This window comes from Balaenoptera borealis, assembly GCF_965194805.1.
Source record: "Balaenoptera borealis genome assembly, chromosome: 14".
In the NCBI taxonomy this organism is placed as follows: Eukaryota; Metazoa; Chordata; class Mammalia; order Artiodactyla; family Balaenopteridae; genus Balaenoptera; species Balaenoptera borealis.
In genome coordinates this window covers 53,244,597-53,260,625 of record NC_138875.1, presented here as the reverse complement: position 1 = coordinate 53,260,625, position 16,029 = coordinate 53,244,597, and the positions used below count along the sequence as shown (strand labels likewise).

Sequence of the window (16,029 nt, the reverse complement as noted above, 5' to 3'; positions counted from 1 at the left end):
ATACTGAAAATTTTTGCTGCAAAAACAATCACTTCTATATATTTTTAAATAACTGTATTCATTTTTATTATAGAAAAAACCAGAATTGTGGTTTTCTTTATTTTGAAAAATAAAAGAAAGTAGGAAATTTTAAACACTTATAATCCCACCACTCAAGGATAATCACTGTTAAAATGACTTAATACCTAGTGTTCCAGGCTCTCTTCTCTGCCTATGTCTGATATTATAGCAGGCACATTTTTCTACATCATTAAGCTTTTGTAAGCATCATTCGTAATGAATGTATATGATATTCCACATCATAACAACACCAAAATTTATTTGCTTTTTTTATTTGAATACCTTTCTATTTTTGGAACACATAACAGTTGATAGAACCCAAAGGACCAGAAGCATTTTAAGGTGTAAAGAGATTGTCCAGAGCAGAGATTCTCCACTAAAACAACTCTTGAAAGTCATTGCTATGAAAACACAGAGGATTCTCAAGAAGTCATCTGACTCCGTTTCCTCATATTTTGCCATGTGAATCAAGGAGAGCTACATTTGCCTAAGGTCCAGAGGGCAGTGCTTTGGGGACAAGGGCTGTTTTCTCATCTCTGTGTGCCTGGTGCCTCATTTCTGCCTCTCCTGGGCCTGGCACCAGTAGGGGCTCAACTATGGGTTCGGGTTCGAAGGGAGAGCTGAGGCTGGAGGGAGGAAGGGGAGGGATGGGCAGAGGGAACACCAGTGCCCAAGTGCTTTGCTCTCTGGTTCCATTTGCCTTTCCCTAAAGGAAGCATTTCAGCAGCCAGCCTGCCAGGAAAAGCACCAGGCAGGGAGAAGCAGCCAGGACATGCAGAAAGGCCACATCCTTGGCAGCCCTTGTGTGGCTGAAAGAAAAAGTTGAAAATAGAAACCATCACGTTGTTGCAGACTCAGCATTAAGGTGAAGCATTTGATACCTTAACTTACTTTCTAACTAAGGAAGGGAGGCAGGGAGGAAAAGAAGACAAAAGAAAACATTACAGAAAGAATTGGAAGGTAAAAAAAAAGAAATGAAATGGGTTAAACATTTTTAAGTTTGCCCCAGATGGACTTGCAAATGCTGCAGTGATCAGTGGAGAAGCAACGTAAGGAATTTTTAGACCATAGGAAATTCTTTTGTTTTAGTGTCAGTTTTTTTATAGACTGATGTTGTAGCATAGTTCTTCTAATTCAAGAAGCTCCAAATTCTATAAATTAGAATACTAGGTTATCAAAATGCAAGCCACTTTCAACTCAACATGAGTAGGATGAAAACAGGAAGGATTAGTAACTGTCTATATTTTCCTCCTTCCTGCTTTTAAAATTGTATCCGTGGGAGCCCCCAGCAAATGGGAGCAGATCTAGGAGTGTCCAGTCAAGGAAGTTTTATCATGCTCAGGGGAATGACATAAATTTGACACCTCAATTACATGCCTGATCATAAAAGAACCAGAGAGACAGTTTCGTCTGCTGATATGTAGATAGGTTTTAAGGCAGTGGTAGGGATTAGGAGGGGAGGAGAAGAGATAAAGGAAGGCAATTTCACTTTCTAAAATGTATTTTCTTGGTCTCATCAACCTTATATCTCCTTGTTAGTCAGCAGAAAATGTAAGCAGAAAAAAGGAAGTGAGAAAGGCAGCAGGGAATGGGATCCCAGGGAAGAAAGTACTAGGAAAGCACTCTGCCCTGAGGTGGAGTAGGGAAACACCAGAGATTCCTCTGTACAAATATAACTGAACAAGTACCTAACGTTAGCATCCGTGAAGTCAGTTTCCAACCAAGTAGTAGCTGCCCAGTGCCCACCCCTAGTTTATAGACAGCGTTGGCACCTGCCTCACAGCCATCACCTCCCATCCAAGTGGATGACCCCACCAAATCCTAGCTTCTCTACATTAAGCTCTCATCCGCAAACACCTTTACCTCTACTGCCCCTCAGTCGCCTGCTCCCGAGTCATATCCCAGATGCTGCTGGATCCTGGAATTGTAAATTCTAACAACCTCAACACCAGACTACAGACTTCTTTGCAACATACACTGTGTGGGGAAAAAAAATCAACCTTTCCGATTGATGCCTCATAAATTCTTTCTGGTTCTTTAGTTGGCTCTCTCTCCCACTTTCCACAGTGACTGGCTCTTGCAGACTCCGTTTCACTCACAGTTCTGACCTCATCCTTCTCTTAGCAAAGGACCATGCCGCTTGTCTCTCCCCTCCCCCACCCCCAAAGGAGGAAAACTTCAGATAAAAACTTCCTTCCAAATCTGGAAACCTACCTGCATATACACCCGTCATTCCCACTTCCTTCCTGGTCAGTGAAGAGCTGCCCTCCTCTGTGTAAGCCTGATTCTCCCACCTTGCTCTGGAGGCCGTGCTCTCCTCATTTTCATGGACCTCACACTCTGATGATCTCTTCTCTCATTGTCACCTTCCATTTCCTTCCCTCCTGGAGCTCCTTCCACCAGTTTTAACCTGCCCCACTCTCTCTGAGACAAAACAAGCCTCTGTTATCCTACCTAACCTTCCAGTTCGTCCTCCTCGGCTTAAGTGACAAACTTACTGAGACAGTTGTCTGTTGTCATCTTCATTTTCTCATCTCCCAGTCACTCAACACCTTGCAAACTGGCCTCCACTCCCCACTGCCACGCTTGTAGGACTCTCACCAATGTCACCAATGACCTTTTCTGTCCTTATCTGGACTCCTGACAGCACAGGTGCCCTCCATTCCTTCCTTTAAGCACTGCAGTGCCTTTGGCTTCCAAGACACATCCTTTCCCAGCCTTCCTTCTACAAGTCATGCTCCAGTGCTACTGTGTACCCTGTGGTGCTCCAGCCTGACACTCAAGACTGCATAGTGGCTGTGTGTTGATTAATGATCTTTCTCTTCAGCTAGAAAGCAAATATTCAGGGTATAGGTCTGTCTTGTCTATGGCACAGGAGACACTTAATAAATGTGTTGAACTGAAGTTTTGTAACATTCTGTTGAATGTTGTTGAACAAACAACAATTTTGTTGAACAAAATTCTGTTGTTTTAAGTTAAAATCTATTTTAAGAAGAAGACATAGGGAATTCCCTGGTGGTGCAGTGGTTAGGACTTGGTGCCTTCACTGCCGTGGCCTGGGTTCAATCCCTGTTTGGGGATCTAAGATCCCACAAGCCGTGTGGCACAGCTGAAATAAATAAATAAATAAGAGGAAGACATAGAAGTAATTAATATTTAAGATGTGGCAGTCCTGTGGCAAAAACAAATTCAGTCAATAAAACCATGTTTCGCAAACCTACTTTGGCCAAGAGTAAAGCCCTTAACATGGGTATGTATCAGGTGTATCTGTCAGTTCACACAGGGCTCTGAAGTTGTATCTGTGTGTTCAGAATGCTCTTCTTATGCAGATCCAGTGCTGCTTCCCTCCTTGACCCAAACAAACAGCATAGTCATATACACCCACACAGAGAAGTCTCACCAAACCCAAATCAGAGAATTCTCTCCCACTGGGAGGACAGAAGGGAGCCAGCCAGGCCACCAGAAAACAGTGGGACCACCAGTGCAATGGGCACCGAAAGCAATTACCTGGAATTTTAACCAGCTGTTTCAGTTCCCAGGTTATATATTTATTTTTCTTTTACTGATATACAGAATTTATTAAGCTTTTCACATGTAATAGAGCATAGTTTCAGTTGCATCTGAAGTGCTAACAAAAGCTCCAGCAATCAAGAATGGCAGCATGTTATCAATATTTTATAACAATCAACACTTGTAGCTTTTCAGATTTGGATAAAATCATTTATCCCAAAGTAAATCTAGTCATGCTTTTAAAAAATGCTTTAGGTCACTCCAAGCTTGGCAATTAACATTTGGCTTTAACAATAATAAAACAATCACAACTTGATAAATAACAAATACAACATTGTAGGCCATAACCATACACAGCATAAGGAAAAGATAGTGGTGATGAGTAAGTAGCCATTAGCATTAATAGAGTACCTTGGCCTCCATGCAGATACTTCCAGAGGCTTTGGTTCATTCAGCCCTGACACTCAGTTTTCAAAGCAGGGGGCAATATCTACAGTATCATTTTGTAATTTCTAACACACTGAAAACAAGTAAGTAGAAAATGATGAGTTGATTTTTATTAATGTATTAAATCCTCAGGAGTTATCACCAACCCCTTAGTATAAAATTTTTTCAAGTTATATTAGTCATATAACTTGGTGTGCTACTTACTGTAAATGCTGCTAAATGAATTAAATGAAGACAACAATGTTTCCCCTAATGTGATTGATTTTAGCACTTTTCAGCTACCTAGATCTAAAAAACTTTCAGGCTTTTGAACTGAACATTTTCAGAGAGTGTTCATATTTCAACATATTGATAATACAATATGCTTGATTCAGAACGTTAACTTGCAATTTACTCCAAAACTAAAATTTTAATCTGGTGAAAATAAGTAGCTATAAGTGGCATAATAACCATGATGCATAATAACCATGACACTGAAATGGTTACTGTCACAGATGGTGATAAACAAGGATGTGAGGGCTCCACTCTCAAGTCACCTAGGATTTTGAATTACTGTCTGTACATATTGTCACTTACAAAACTATAACCAATTGAATATTTAGTCTGGTGTCTTCAAACACCCAAGATATAAGATAACTTATACCAAAACAATATCTATTCAAAATATTTTTTGTAGCTGGTAGTTCTTCCCTTGGAGGTAAAGAACATTTTGCCAAAACTTTTAATAACCAGGATACAGAAAATTTTAAAGAGCAATCTTATGTAGGAATCAAATATACAGAGATTCAACGAGGAAAAAAGAAAATTGTATAGAAGACAAAGATCAAACTGGTATCCCAGATCCAGAGCAAATTTTGTAAAGTAGGAAAGCAATTATGATAACCCACAGCTTCTTAGGTCATTCTAGTGAGGATCTCCAGGTACTGTATGTGTTTTTATAATATTTCCTAAATAAAGGGCCTTAAATGCACATGAAAGGGTGTCTCCCAGGAATAGAGGTTAAGATATTTTTACGTTGTTCAACCCACAAACTATTTGGTCAAAAGAATATGTAAAGCTCCACAAAGGCACATCTGGTGGAAATTCATGGCAATGAATGTTGACAAGATGTGCTTGGATCTCGCTTGCAGCATCTGGCAGTGAGTAGCAGAACAAAGGTGGAATCTCACAGGCTCTCCTGTGTCTCTTCTGGAAGAGGCTCCGTGGTGGTGGAACTAGCATTTGCAGTCGAATTCAAGAATTCTCCAAAATCACCACCAGCAGGCTTGGTTCCCCCTACTTTAGACTTTAAGTTTTCAACCCTTTCCTCAAATTATTTGAAAGTTGGGTAGTTTTTTACATCTTCCAGCTTTTTGGTGATGACTGATCCAACAGATGAAAAAGAAGCTGAAGCCTTGTGTCCAGCCTGAGATAAGGTTTCAGAGGTCTTCTTGTACACAGACGTGGCTGTCACATCTTGCCACCCTTTGGCAATGTTCTGTTTTAGTTTCTGTAGTGAATTGATCCCAAGTTTCCGCTTGATCTCTGTTAGGTGCTTCTCTTTTGCTGCTAACACTTGAGACAGAGTCTGGATTTCTTCTTCTACCTTAGCAAGTTCTCTTCTTAGCTCTTCTCACTCCTCCTCTGATAGGGTCTCAGTGGCACTGATAGTGGCAGCAACATCTCCTTCCTCGGGCACTGGGTCTGTTCTCAGTAGACCTTGCTCGCCGCGATCCATGTCTCCCGCCCACCAGCAGCGAGTCCTCGCTTGGCCTGCCCGCCCGCCGCGCTCCTCCTGTCCTCCTCCCAGGTTATTTGCTGAGAAGAGATAGCCAGGGTGAAGGAATGTCCATTGTTATAAGACTTAAAAATTCAGCATGCTCTAATGATTTAATATTTTCTGGATTTTCATTTCCTTTTTTAAAAAACAACAATAGCAATTGATTATTTATATTCTACTTTTTTGTAATAGGGATCTGAAGACATATCAGTAAAAGCAGTTATAACAAACCCATAAAATCAGCCAAAAATTAAAAAATAAACATGATTTTCATTTCCTTTTAAGCATTAGAATATTTTTGCATACCAAAACTTCAGAGAAATTAATTCGATCCCAAGGGAAGATGAACAGCTAAAACCGAGAGTAGTTTTATTTTTCTTTAGGATGTCTTCTTGACAGGAAGAGCAAGAAATAAAAATTAGAAATAAAAAATTTAGAAGTAAAATTCTTTATTAAAAAACATCAAGAGATAATAACATTCAAGCCAGACCACATTGTTCTCTCCAAATAAATAAGCAGTACCGTGGGGCATTGAGGTGAGCACTGGGTCATTTTTACTGATACCTGGACATTTTAGATTTCCCTGATTATTATCAGTTTAACCTGATACTCAGGCTGATTAGCTCCTTCTAGTGATGGGTTCTGGCCGCTCATTCAGACTTTTCACCTCTATGGCTTTGACACTGGTGCTCACAAGATATTGTGGACTTGGTGCCTGTGTTCTTGGTTTTATTCCCCTTCAAGACCCTTAGATGGTTGAAAAATTGCTGTTTCCCCTTTAAAGTTTTGAGAGGAATGGCCTTGGAGGACATGATATTGTTTTTCTCTAATCCCATAAAGGGGAATTCAGGCTAATGCTTAAACACATCTGGCTCCGTAGCCTTCAGTAAAGCCAAAGGGGGCACAAGTGGCTACAGTCTAGTTGCTTGGAGTCCTTGTCCGTCCAAGAAAGTTCCTCTTCTTTGGAGTTGGTTATTTCCGTGGAAGATGTCCACGACTGGGGCACCACCTAAGGTAGCTCCCAACGTTCAGCTCAATCACCTTCAGGGAACACCAACCAATCACCAAACACTTTAGGTGATTCCCAACCGCCACTGGCTCTGTTCTAGGACTCAGTAAGTTGCAAAATGTCATAAAAGAAGAAGAATTACTGAAGCCTCCTAAGTTCCCATTCATGTTAAAAAGTAAGATTTATTATTTAGGTAGACATGGCCCTGACTCTCTTGGTGCTACCATCAGTATCCCAGTTGGACCCTGCTGATGTCCATTTTTTATTGTGGAGTTGGAATAATGTGAGATTTGCTCATGATTTATTAGAACATAAACTTTTATTTAATCCTATAGAACTGTGATAAATAAATTATCAAGAATATAGAAAGTGACCTTTCTCAGACCAGCCATTTCTCGGCACTTCTGACCATTTTCAGATTTCACACCTCTAAGTATATTTTTAAAAAACAAAACAAAACATGAGGATAAAACCAGAAACTAATGAAAAAGTTATCCTATATGGGGTGGAAGAGATAGGGGTGGAATGAGTATAACTTTTAATATAGTTTTGACCTTTGATCCTTATAAATGAGTTACATAGTCAAAAAATTAAATTAAATTAAGATGATGGGAAAAAAATTTAATATTAAATGCAAACAGAAATAAATGAACCTAACTGCATATCAAATTGATAACATAACCACACACCAAAAAGAATTAATTCAAGGATTATTTTAAACACGGTTTTCTTATTGAACATTCTCAGTGTGATATATCATATCCTAAGGGCAAAAAGAATTGCAAATGAATCTTGAATTTTAATCAGTATGTGGTTGGAAGTGGTACTGATAATCTTAAGCTATTTTGTGTATATCACAGGATAGAGAAAATGGGTAAATATTTTAATGTTGAAAACCAGTGTTCTTACATGAAAGAAGGGAGAAATATTCATTTTAGATTTAAATTGGAGATAGAAGTATAAACTTATAACTTGAAAAATACTAAATGTCTCTTAGCTTCATCCCCTGAAAGGTTTTAAAAGCAGTGATATTTTGGGACTTCCTTGGCGGTCCAGTGGTTAAGGCATAGCTTTCCACTGCAGGGGGTGAGGGTTTGATCCCTGGTCGAGGAGCTAAGATCCCACATGCCTCGCGGCCAGGAAACCAAGACTTGGAACGGAAGCAGTGTTGTGGTGAATTCAAGACTTAAAAAATGGTCCACATCAAAATAATCTTTAAAAATAAAATGATATTTTAGTATCAAATGTGTGTGTGCACATTTAGCATCTAGATCTTAGGTTATAAATACCCTTCCCCATTGTACCAGCTCTGAGGTAGGAACAGTCTGGAATCTTGGTTTCCAGAAAGTGAGAAAGTACTCAAAGATCGATGGAGGCATGTTGAAAGGACACAGCAGCCTGCTTGAAGGAGATTTTACTGCCCAAACTTGGTAATTCGGGGCATCTAAAGGAATGATGGCAGTGGATTGTAACCTACCAGATTTTTGTAAAGCCCATGAGTCCACAGTAATGCTAAAAAAAAATAAAAGGGGCAGGAGTGAGGGGTGGGACGCAAGCTCTCCTTTATAAAAGAGTACCAGCTAATCAACATATGAAAATAACAGAATTAAGAAATCCCTGTTTTGCACTACCAATATAATTATTGATTCTGGCAAGTATCATCAATGGCTACTGAAACCATTGGGTAAAATGTATTCAGTAACAAATATTCACACAGTCTCAAGTGTCATCCCACATATTAAAAATTACAAAGAGGAAAAGGCATCTTTACAATGGAGAGATCTGGCAGTAGACAGTACCATGTCCATGCAATCAAACTTCGCCATCTCCCATTATGGGACAGATTGACATTATGAACAAGGGGAAGTACATGATGTCACCTATGAAGTATAATTGCCAAAAATGTTTAACCTGAATCTAATCACAAGGACACTATCAGAAAAATCCAGATTGTGTGACATTCTACAGAACAACTAGCCTGCATTTTTTAAAATATCGATGAAAAGACCAAAAAAAAAAAAAAGACAGGGGAGCTGTTTTAATTATACAGAATAAAGAGACATTGCAACCAAGTACAATGCTTAATTCTTGATTGGATCTTAGGCCTAAAAATAAAAAGTAAAAAACACAGCTCTGGGACAATTCGTGAAACTCATATCTACTACTATATGTAAAATAGGTAACTAATAACAACCTACTGTATAGCACAGAGAACGCTACTCAGTACTCTTTAATGACCTGTATGGGAATAGAATCTAATAAAGAGTGGATATAGGTATATGTATAACTGATTCACTTTGCTGTACAGCAGAAACTAACACTGTAAATCAACTACACTCCAATAAAAATTAGTTTAAAAAAAACAAATGTATGCTGTGTACTAGAGAATATTATATCAATGTTAGTTCAATTCTTTGGATGTAATAATGGTATTTTAGTTATGTAGGAGAATGCCTTTGCTCTTAAGAAATACATATTGAGGTATATAAGGGTGAATATTATATGTTACTTCTAAATTATTCAGCAATAATAACAACAATGAATAAAAAGTAATAAAGAGAAAAAGCAAATGTACCAAAATATTAACAATTGGTGAAACTAATTGAAGGGTATACAGGTATTTATTGCACTAGTCTTTCAACTTTTCTCTAGTATTCAAAGTAGAAAGTGACAGGAAAATAGTCACTGTACATTGATGTTATATCCATCAAATAGAATTTAGTATAGTTACTAATGTCTTTAAAAAGTTTCTTAAACATGGATATATATTTGCCTTCCCCCCTTTTAAGAAATTTTAAATATTGAATAGATCAAATTTATAAATTTTATGAGGTATTAAAAATCACAATATAGTGAACACCCACGTACCCATCAAAATAACTTACTGAAGACTCTTGTTCCCCACCCTGATGCTAACATTCGTCTTCTTTCAAGGATAACTATTATGCTGAATTTTGTGTTTATTATTCCTTGTTTTATTTATAGTTTTGCCATAGTGCATAACTCCTAAACAATATATTGTTTAATTTTGTATACTTTAAACATTTTTGTAAGTGCATTTGTCTGTAATTTACTTTTTATACTCAATATTACGTTCCTGTGATTAATCCTGTTGTTGTGTGTAGCTGTAATTCACTAATTTTACTGCTTTTTAGTGTTCTATTAAATGAATATAACACACATTTTTAAAAAAATCATTTCTCCTATTGATGGACATTTAGGTTGTTTCTAGTTTTTTACTATTTCAAACAGTGCTGGTACACATGTACAAGAGTTTTTCTGAGAGAAGAATTGTTGGGGCATAGGTTATGTACACTTTCAACCTTACTAAATAATGCTAATTTTTTTCCAAGGTGGTTGGTTATATTTACATTCCCACTAGCGATGTATGTGTTTCAGTTGCAAATGTTTGATATGGTCATGCTTATTTTTAAGGTTTTTTAATTTTTTTTTTAATTAATTAATTTATTTATTTATTTTTATTTTTGGCTGTGTTGGGTCTTCGTTTCTGTGCGAGGGCTTTCTCTGCTTGCAGCAAGTGGGGTCCACTCTTCATCGCAGTGCGTGGGCCTCTCACTATCGCGGCCTCTCTTGTTGCGGAGCACAGGCTCCAGACGCGCAGGCTCAGTAGTTGTGGCTCACGGGCCTAGTTGCTCCGTGGCATGTGGGATCTTCCCAGACCAGGGCTCGAACCCGTGTCCCCTGCATTGGCAGGCAGATTCTTAACCACTGCGCCACCAGGGAAGCCCAACATTAATATTTTTAAGATGGCAATATTCCGCAAATTGATCTCAGATTCAATGCATTCCCTATCAAAAACCCAGCTGACTTCTTTGCATAAATTAACAAGCTGATCCTAAAATTCATGTGGAAATTCAAGGGACCCAGAATACCCAAAACAATATTTAAAAAGAAGAACAAAGTTGGAAGACTCTCACTGCCCCATTTTAAAACTTAATACGAAGCTACAGCATTTAGACATTGTGGTACTGGCATAAAGATGACATATAAATCAATGGGATAGAATTGAGAGAGTCCAGAGATAAACCCTGCTATTTATGGTCAACTGAATTTTGGCTAGGGTGCCAAGTCCATTCAATGGGGAAAGTAATCTTTTCAACAAATGGTGCTGGGGCAACTTGATATCCACATGTGAAAGAATGAAGTTGGACCTTTACCTCACAAGCAAAAAGTAACTTAAAACAGATCAAAGACCTAAATGTAAGACCTAAAACAATAAAATTCTTAGAAGAAAACATAGGTGTAAATCTTCGTGACTTTGGATCAAGCAGTGATTTCTTAGATACGATTCCAAGAGCACCACCACCAACAACAACAAAAACAGATAAACTGGACACCATCAAAATTTAAAACATTTGTGCTTCAAAGGACACCATCAAGAAAATGAAAAGAGAACCCACAGAATGAGAGAAATTATTTGCAAATCATATGTCTGATAAGAGACTTCTATCTATAATATTTAAAGACCTATTATAACTCAATAATAAAAAGACAAATAGCCTAATTAAGATATGGGTAAAGGATCTGAATGGGCACACATCCAAAGAAGATATACAGATGACCAAAGAGCACATGAAAAGATGCTCAACACCATTAAGCAGTTGGAGAAATGAAAATCAAAACCACAATGAATACTACTTCATGCCCATGAGGATTGCTATAAGCAAAAAGAGAGACAATAACAAGTAATATGTAGAGAAACTGGAAGTTCATACACTGCTGGTGGGAATGTAAATAGTTTAGCTACTTTAGAAAACAGTCTAGCAGCTCTTCAAATGGTTAAACAAAGAGTTACCATATGATCCAGCCATTCTACTCCTAGGTATGAAATGAGAGAGAAGTGAAAATATAGGTCCACACAAAAAACCTGTACACAAAAGTTTACAGCAGCATTATTCATAATAACCAAAAAGTGGAAACAGTTCAAATGTCTATCATGCCCATAATGAATGGATATATAAAATGTGGTAATCTATACAATGGAATATTACTCAGCAATAAAAAGAAATGAAGTATTGATGAATGCTAAAACATGGATGAAACTTGAAAACGGTATTCCAAGTGAAAGAAGCCAGTCACACAAGATCAGATATTGTTATGATTCTGTTTACATTAAATGTCCAGAGCAAGCAGACCTATAGAGAAAGAAAATATATTGGTAATTGCCTAGGGCTGGAGGACTGAGGGGGGAATTGAGGGATGATGGTTAAAGGGTCTGGGGTTTCATGAAAATGTTCTAAAATTGCTTGTAGTGATTGTTGTACAACTCTGTGAATTTACTAAAAGCTATCGAATTGCACATTTTATATGGGTGAAATGTATGTGGACTATATATTAATAAAGCTGTTAAAAAATAGGGAGTTCACATAAACCCTTCACCAGCTTTTCTTAAAGTTGAGAATTTATATAACCATAGTACCGTGATCAAAGCAGGAAATCAATTCTGGAACAAAACTATTAACCAACTAAAGACCTCACTAGTTTTCCCTTAATGTCATTTTTCGTTCCAGGATTCAATCCAGGATCAAACATTGCATTCAGTTCTTTTGTCCTCTTAGTCTCCTGCAACCTGGGACATGTCTTCAATTTTACCTTGTTTTTCATGACCTTAACGGCTATCTCCAATTCCATATGAACACTGCAAGGTTCCTTTTAGTCCTTCCCCATTTCTCTATTTGTAACTTTTTTCTCTGACAGGGAGAAATCTGATTCTTGTTATCTACAATGTACATATTCACTGCTTTGATTTTTTTTCCTAGAAGTTACACAATTGCTAACCCACACCCCTGTGAGAAAACAGATTGCCAGCTAAAGTGTTGCGGTACAATTCTTTTGGTCTTTAGCCTTATGGTTTCCAGCCAAAACACTGATTTGTTTTACCGAGGTTTGCTCTTTTCATGCTCACCCCCCCTCAATGTGGTTATGTTAGGTTTCATTTGTTACCATTTGGATTCCATGTTGCCTGCCTCTCCTCCCATCCAACCCCCCATGCCCCACTCCATTCTTTTTTTTTCTTCTTCTTTTTTTAATATTTATTTATTTATTTATTTGGCTGCACCGGGTCTTAGTTGTGGCATGCAGGATCTTTGTTGAAGCATGTGGGATCTAGTTCCCTGACCAGGGATCGAACCCCGGGCCCCCTGCATTGGTAGTAGAGGGTCTTAACCGCTGGACCACTAGGGAAGTCCCCCCACTCCATTCTTTTTTTTTTTTAATTTATTTTTGGCTGCATTGGGTCTTCATTGCTGTGCGTGGGCTTTCTCTAGTTGTGGCAAGCGGGGGCCACTCTTCATCGCGGTGCGCGGGCCCCTCACTATCGCGGCCTCTCTTGTTGTGGAGCACAGGCTCCAGACGCGCAGGCTCAGCAATTGTGGCTCACAGGCCTAGTTGCTCCGCGGCATGTGGGATCTTCCCAGACCAGGGCTCGAACCCGTGTCCCCTGCATTGGCAGGCAGACTCTCAACCACTGCGCCACCAGGGAAGTCCCCCCACCACCCCACCACCCCACTCCATTCTTGATTAACTTTGTTCTATGGTTCTAAGAGCCAAAGCTATACAAAACGGTATATTCAGAGAAGCATCTCTCCCTCATACCTACTCATTCCCATTCTCCCTTCTTTACACCCCTTTCCCACCCACCCCCCTACTGGTAACCAATCTCTTTAGGTTGTGGTTTATCCTTCTTGGATTTGTTTTGCAGAAATGAGATACATAAGTATTTTCTTTCATCCCCTTCTTTCTTACAATTATCTTGTTTTTTAAAATTTGTATTAATGTGGTATTATTCCATTTTATTATAGTTTTTATTTGTATTTCCCTTATTATTAATGAGGCTGAACATCTTTTCAGATGTTTATTGGCCATTTGGGTTTCTTCTAGGAAATGCCTGCTAAAGTTTCTTTTTTTTTTGCCCATTTTCTCTTGGATTTGTAGGAGTAATTTATGTATTCTGAATACTAATCCTTTTTAGTAATACTAGTTACAGATTTGGAAGGCTCGTCTTTTTATTTATAACATCTTTGATGAATAGACCTTCTTAAGTTTAGTTTATCTATCATTTGGCCTTTTGTGTTTAAGAAATCCTCTATGAGTTGCCACAGTTATTCTCCTTTATTGTCTTCTAAAAGTTTTAGAGTTTTGTCTTTTACATTTAAGTTTTTAATCCACCTGAATTTTTTTTTCGCATATCAGGTAAGATCCAATATAATTTCTTGGTTCTTCAGTGCTGACTGTTGAAGAGCCCATCCTTTACCACTGATCTACATTGCAAGCTTTGTCATAAATCTCCGTTTTATATGCATGTGGGTGTATTTCCAGGGTTTGCTCCATGCCAAAACCACTGTCTTGTTAATACAGCTGTATAATTCTTAGTCTCTGGTAAGGCAGATCTCTCCCACCTTTTCTACTTCAGGGCTGTCTTGACTATTCTTGGTTCTTTGCTCTGCCATATACATTTTTAAACAATTTTAAATTTTAACTATATGTTTATGGTATACTTCTAATTTAAGTCTTCTTTAATGTCATTAATAGTTTCATCATTTTCTCCATAAAGGTCTTATACACCTTTTATAAGGTTTATTCATAGATAATATTTTTTGACGTCATTGTAAAATAGTTTTTTTTAAATACTATTTCCTAACTGTTTGCTGTTGGTATAAAGAAATACAACTAATTTTTATAAATTGATTTTGAATCCATCAACTTAACTAAATTCTTATTAATTTAATTGATTTATTGGTGGATTATTTTATGTTTTCTACCAAGACATATTATTAGTAAATAGTGATAGTTTTGTTTCTTTCTCTCTCTCTTTTTTTAAGTAATTGGTGGTTCCATTTATTTCTAAATATAGTAAGAGCATAAGATATTTTTATTGAGTTGAAATAAAATGCTTGTAATGATGCCATTAACACCTCTTGAAAGAGGCCCTCTGAAGGAAGACACAATATCCATTTTTGTTTTATATTTACTAAGGAGAAGCTGTGAAGGGAGAAAGGAATTAAAATGGAATATTAAATTATATTCTGTTTATATTTTAATATACACTGCATAAGACCACCAGCTTCTATGAAAGGATAAATACTGTATCATTAGACTGGTTGTGGATAGTTTTGTTTCTCACTTTACAGTTATAGGTAAAAAAAAGTCAGGCTATACAGTTATAAAATGTGAGCTAGGTAGCAGAATATCCATTTAAAAAAAGTAGGAAGGAATGCACAAAAATGTTCACAGTGACTTATTTTGAGTTAAAGAATCATGGATAATTTTTTCTTTTTTAATATATCTCTATACTTTCCAGTTTTCCCAAGATGAGTATCTATCACTTTCATAACCAGGAAAGAAACAAAACTTAAAACTAAAAGCAAGTCTAAAACAAAATGTAAAGGTAAGGATGATATACTAAAAATGCCCCATTAGAAATAAAACAATCAAGTACCTCTGATGTGCCTCCCCCCCACCCAGATATACCACTGCAGAGCCAGCTGGCAGCATAGACTAATATACCATGTTATGTCTAAGAGAATGACCTCTGAGATTCATGGAACTTTGTCTTTCCATTAAGGGCATGTATGGACTTGACCTGTCAAAGGCATACAATTGGTCGGCATTTCATTTGTTTTGAAATGTGATCAACTCAATAATCCATAAGATGCATTTTTCCTCTTTGTGAATTATTTATGGTCTTATCATATTAAGAGACTCCTAACTCTCACTGCTTATTTCCTAAGGATAAACTTAGGAAATATAGACTAATTTTCAACTGGTTGTACTCTCCCTATTTTACAAATAAGGAAACAGAAACCACCAGAGATTAAGTAGGTCCTCTTTCTGTGCCTCTGCTCACCTCCTCTACACCAGAGGACTTTGTCTCTCATCATGACATGTGTCAAAAATATCCATCTTCTCCATCATAAGCTCCATGAGATTAAGATCTTTGTTTGTCCTGCCCTCCTGTGTATCCCCAGGCTGAACACAATACCTGACATAGTACCTGATATATAATGGATGTTCAGTAAATCTCTATCGAATGTTGAATAAATTTTATAAGCAATCCATGTTCCAAAAAATCAGACTACTTGCCAAATTAAATGTTTGATTAATTGCTTTTGGAAATATTCACAACATCATTTGACTACACGTGGGTGGAAATTGAAAACAATCTCTGAATAAAGGCTCCTAATGAAAAAAGTTTGAAAACAAAATTAACTTTCTGTTTACCTTT

General features: G+C 37.5%; 2 protein-coding genes and 1 pseudogene across 23 annotated transcripts in view; 1 reads left to right on the top strand and 2 right to left on the bottom strand.

Moving 5' to 3' along the window:
- The window catches only part of LOC309610571 (uncharacterized protein), a 138,307-nt gene extending 135,130 nt beyond the window's left edge, over positions 1 to 3,177 (bottom strand). For all 3 annotated transcript variants that reach the window (XR_014234023.1, XR_014234024.1, XM_082353633.1), the window contains exon 1: positions 2,275 to 3,177. The gene's annotated coding sequence lies outside the window, so the exon portion shown is untranslated. The remainder of the gene's footprint in view (positions 1 to 2,274) is intronic.
- GREB1L (GREB1 like retinoic acid receptor coactivator) overlaps positions 1 to 16,029 on the top strand; it is a 267,107-nt gene that overhangs the window by 209,194 nt on the left and 41,884 nt on the right. The window lies entirely within an intron of this gene.
- LOC309610554 (tumor protein D52 pseudogene) lies at positions 5,015 to 13,279 on the bottom strand (annotated as a pseudogene). Its single transcript has one exon. The product of its transcript is annotated as a tumor protein D52 pseudogene (transcript).